Source organism: Eupeodes corollae, chromosome 1 (genome assembly GCF_945859685.1).
Source record: "Eupeodes corollae chromosome 1, idEupCoro1.1, whole genome shotgun sequence".
In the NCBI taxonomy this organism is placed as follows: Eukaryota; Metazoa; Arthropoda; class Insecta; order Diptera; family Syrphidae; genus Eupeodes; species Eupeodes corollae.
Genome location: NC_079147.1, coordinates 164,523,552 through 164,528,735, shown reverse-complemented (window position 1 = coordinate 164,528,735; position 5,184 = coordinate 164,523,552). Strand labels below are relative to the sequence as shown.

The 5,184-nt window shown below is 33.2% G+C and overlaps 1 pseudogene; it reads right to left on the bottom strand.

Moving 5' to 3' along the window:
- Positions 1–300: 300 nt before the first annotated feature.
- LOC129946609 (60S ribosomal protein L7a-like) lies at positions 301–984 on the bottom strand (annotated as a pseudogene).
- Between the last annotated feature and the right edge of the window lie 4,200 nt (positions 985–5,184).

The window sequence follows — 5,184 nt, the reverse complement described above, 5'->3', positions numbered from 1 at the left end:
AGTGAGAAAATTCTACAGATTTAGAATTTCAGTAACTGGCAAATAACTGGTTAAATAAAATTATATGTTTTCAATCTAATCTCAAAGTGTTTAAATTTAAGGCACTTCCCTTAAGTCATGAAACAAAAAGATTTTATTATTGGACTTCAGTTTAAAAATTGATCTCACTTAAAGATGGTTTGTAGACTCGGATATAAACACAAACATTCAAACCTCAAGTATGTTTGAAATAAAGCGGGCTGACGAGCGCCGCCGATAAAAACCAAACTAAAGAGAAAGGTATAGTTCTGAGCAAATGCACTATTTATCAAGTTTTTTTTTGGTACAAATTATTATTATCATCTCAGGCTTAAAATTCTGTGCCAATTCTCTTGCGTTGGCGAGTTCCAGCTTGACGATATGGGCCAAAGTCTTGTATCCCAAAATACCATCTCCCAGTGTTTCCTGATTTCGTCTTGATGATCGTTGTAGTTTGTCTTGACGAGTTCCAAGACCTTGCCCACGTAAGCCTTGTCATTAGCTTCCACTTCAGTAAAAGCGAAAGATTAAAACTAGTCTCGCCTTTAAAAAGGCAGTATGGGACACCCATACAAGGTTGGCAAGAACATAACAGATGTTATTTCTTGACCTCTCGGAAGTGGGCTGAACTTCTTCAAGCTAAGTTTCTTCAAACGATGCTTCTTGGCCAAAGCTGACTCTGGCATGTATTTCTCCATCAGCTTTGAGATTTTGACAGCGATTGGTGAAGGTACCTTCATACGCTTCTGCAGGACGGCCTTTTGACGCTGGACGCGAATGTATCTAGGACATCTGACTAAGCGTGGCAAATCACGTTTGGGTTTAATGTTTTGTTCAATGCCAAAGTTCTTTGGCCTCTTCTCAAAAAACAGTTTTCTTGACAAGTGCTTTCTTGATGGCAAGAGGGGCTGGGGCCACCTTCTTATTCACTGGCTTCTTCTTAGGTCTTGGCTTCTTAACAACCATATTGGTTTAGTTTTTATTAATAGATCTTAAGCTAAAAAACAGAAAATGGGCGACTCAAAAAATAGCGGCTTGTATGTCTGCCTGTCAAAAAGGTAAATGTTAAAGATTTAAATCCTTCGAAGGTATCAACCTGTAAAGCCCACTGGTTAACATTGGTGTATTTGTTATTTCAATGAAAAGAATTAAATTTCAAAGAAAAGTGTTTGGTACCATATTCGCTTGAGTTTGTAGCCAAACCAAGATGGCTACCGGCTAAGAGTGTTTTTGGTTTTGACTTCCTGTATCAGATTAAAGCAACATTTTCTAAAAATTATTGATTCATTCATTCGACCTTATCTCATGGTAAAACAATAAATGTATGTTTCTCAGCACATTGCATCGAGTGTCCTAGAGCTAAGGTCGTTTGGTTATTTTAAAAGCGGAAGGACCCATCACAATGGAATGGCCACCACCGTCACTAAACTTGTTATGCATTCAAACGTTTGAGCATAATAACCAAAGAGCTAAAGACGGGATGATCTGGCGAGTAAAACATTTAAAAATAAAATATAATTGGATAATCTTATAGAAACAGAATTGATAGATCAATAAAATCCAAAAAATGCTGATTAACTTTTGATGTTATGGTTCTTTCCGACGACCGACGACGGGAACGCAATACAAGGAATCACACTGATTGGTCTTAAATGTTTTCGAATAAGCGATTAAGATCCCAAGCGGTCTCTATAAAAATATCAAATTTATTCGCCTTATTTCGCTGTTTTTAGCTAAGAATCCGATAGTTAAATTATGTCTCGCATTCTCCGAGTTATAATTACCCAAGCTTTAGCAGGTGAAGCGGGGAGTTTGGTCCCACCAGTTGATCTTCTCCTGTGCAATATTTTTATAGTTATTTACTCTTTTCGTGGAGATATGGTATTTTTGCCAATCACGATGAAAGGCTTATTTGTTGGCAACCTTTCAATGGAAAATATAGAAGGCATTCCTAATGCTGAAATTGTAATTGTAATTGTAATTGTAATTGTAATTGTAATTGTAATTGTAATTGTAATTGTAATTGTAATTGTAATTGTAATTGTAATTGTAATTGTAATTGTAATTGTAATTGTAATTGTAATTGTAATTGTAATTGTAATTGTAATTGTAATTGTAATTGTAATTGTAATTGTAATTGTAATTGTAATTGTAATTGTAATTGTAATTGTAATTGTAATTGTAATTGTAATTGTAATTGTAATTGTAATTGTAATTGTAATTGTAATTGTAATTGTAATTGTAATTGTAATTGTAATTGTAATTGTAATTGTAATTGTAATTGTAATTGTAATTGTAATTGTAATTGTAATTGTAATTGTAATTGTAATTGTAATTGTAATTGTAATTGTAATTGTAATTGTAATTGTAATTGTAATTGTAATTGTAATTGTAATTGTAATTGTAATTGTAATTGTAATTGTAATTGTAATTGTAATTGTAATTGTAATTGTAATTGTAATTGTAATTGTAATTGTAATTGTAATTGTAATTGTAATTGTAATTGTAATTGTAATTGTAATTGTAATTGTAATTGTAATTGTAATTGTAATTGTAATTGTAATTGTAATTGTAATTGTAATTGTAATTGTAATTGTAATTGTAATTGTAATTGTAATTGTAATTGTAATTGTAATTGTGATTGTAATTGTAATTGTAATTGTAATTGTAAGTGTAATTGTGATTGTAATTGTAATTGTAATTGTAATTGTAATTGTAATTGTAATTGTAATTGCAATTGTAATTGTAATTGTAATTGTAATTGTAATTGTAATTGTAATTGTAATTGTAATTGTAATTGTAATTGTAATTGTAATTGTAATTGTAATTGTAATTGTAATTGTAATTGTAATTGTAATTGTAATTGTAATTGTAATTGTAATTGTAATTGTAATTGTAATTGTAATTGTAATTGTAATTATAATTGCCTTACTGTTTCAAATACATTACTACTAACTTTTCAACATAGTCTACAGATCTGACTTTGAGTGTTGTATACAAATAAAATATGGTCACTTTAGATGCTTAAAATCCAAGCAAGACGATGAAACTCATTTGGCCTCTACCGACGAGGAACACCCTTTTGCCGCTGCCAACAAAGCAAACATAGAGTGGCTCGAGAAGATGTTTGGTCAAGATTAAGTGTAAACTATGGACAAAATGAGGCGAGACGAGACGACGACGACGCTTTCGTTGTACCTTGCTGAGCCCTAATTGATGGTGGAATATCTTCTGGCTGGGCAGTCTCATCATTGTCGATCTCGTTGTGTCCATAAAGCTGATGTCGCTTTGTAAGACACATTTAAACGTGGCTTCGTTGGGGATGGAAAAAAGGTTTTTTGCTATGCAAGGCGAGAGGGCACAGCGCCTGAGCAAATAAACACGCTTGCCGAATGGAAAAAGCACACTCCAGTCCAGTGACGTTTTTCTGTGTATTGAAACTCACTTTGCGGGTGACTATACTTTGTATACATATATATTTGTTTTTATGTTGATGGAGAATTTGAGCGAGGTAAATATTGACCCTTCTTCGATTTATGAAAACAATCTCCAAACAAAAAGCATCATTAGCGTGATAATCGCATCCCGCGTTAATGATGAGAAGAGAAAATTAAAATCAAATGAATTCTTCTTGTTCTCAGTTTCGCTTAAGAAAATGATACTGATGGAATTATGGTATAGGTAGGTACGAGTATTATGGAATGTCTACCCACAATTTTATCAAAAAGAAACGAGAGGAAGTGCAAAGTGATTAATGATTAATTAAAATTGTAAATATAGGTATTCATATAATTAAACGGATACTTAATATTACAAATATGATAGATAAAAGTATTTTTAAAATCAAGTTCCTTAATTGTTTACATAATGTCATTTATTGGGCGCCACTTTAAAAACAGCATCAAGATTAATTTATCTTTTTATTAAGTTTTAAATATTTTATTCTAAAAATTTCCCATCCGATTTGGCCACTGTTTGCTAGTTGAGGTTTACGTTTCACTTGTACTCTTTACTCCACTTGAGCCTTTAGTATTCCTTTGAACAAGGAATTAGTTTCTTGACAAAAAGTGTGACTTTTGTTCGCAAACAAATAGCAGAAACATCTGCTATACATCTCAAAGCTTCATCGCAGTAGGTTAACGACAACATTGGACACTACGTAATTCTCAAATAGATTTTAGATTAGATAGATTTTTATTGCTCGTCTTAGTCTTAGGAAATAGTTCTTCACCTCCAAATTGTGATTGAGTTGACTGTAAATTGCTCTGTGCAGAGACCCAGTTGCTTCATTAGAGCATTTTCCCCATACCAGATCATTCACTTTTGCAATACGGTGGTATAGTGATTATTTCCATTGATTGAAATCAAAGTTATCTTTGTTAAGGTCCATGTCACTTTCCCCAGGAAGTTTCATCCATCCTGACCTCTCTCGAATAGTTTGAAGTGCCACTATCTTCTGCGACCGGTAATTATCCATATTCATGATTTTGATCACACAAAAAATCTGCATTCGAAGTGTTCGTACAAAGAGTGGCTGCAATCCCGTTTCCAACATAACTATATAGATCGGAGTATTTGGTGGCAGCCTGAAAATCCTTTTAACGAAGAAGCGTAACAATTTTTCCACATCTTCATATTGCTTCGCTCTTCATACTTCAGCTGCATAGAACAAGATTAATTCTGCTATAGCCTTAAGAACAGCGTACTTACTCCAAGATGCGCTCATGGCGGCTTTTGCACTTGTAAGCTTTTCTTTCAAATGCGTTTCCATGTTTAAATTTTTTGTCAAAATCACTCCAAAGTATTTGAACTCTTTGACAAACTCTATATTATCACCATTGTAGTTCCATTTTTCATTAAGGCAGTTTCTACCTCCTCCGTTCTTGAAAATCATGATCTTGGACTTTTCAACGTTTACTATTAGGTTCCATATTTTACAAAACTAAAAAATCCGGTTTATAATATGCTCTAGTGATTCTGGAGATGATGCGAGAACAACAATATCATCCGCAAACAAAAGTGCTTTAATTTATTCTCCCGCGTGTTCGCTAACACCAGGTGAGAAATCGACAAGACTTCGACAAATAGAATAAATAAGCTTGGACTCTTCGTACAAGCTTGTCTAACGCCTGATTCCGTTCTGAACCATTCCTGAACCAGACCTTT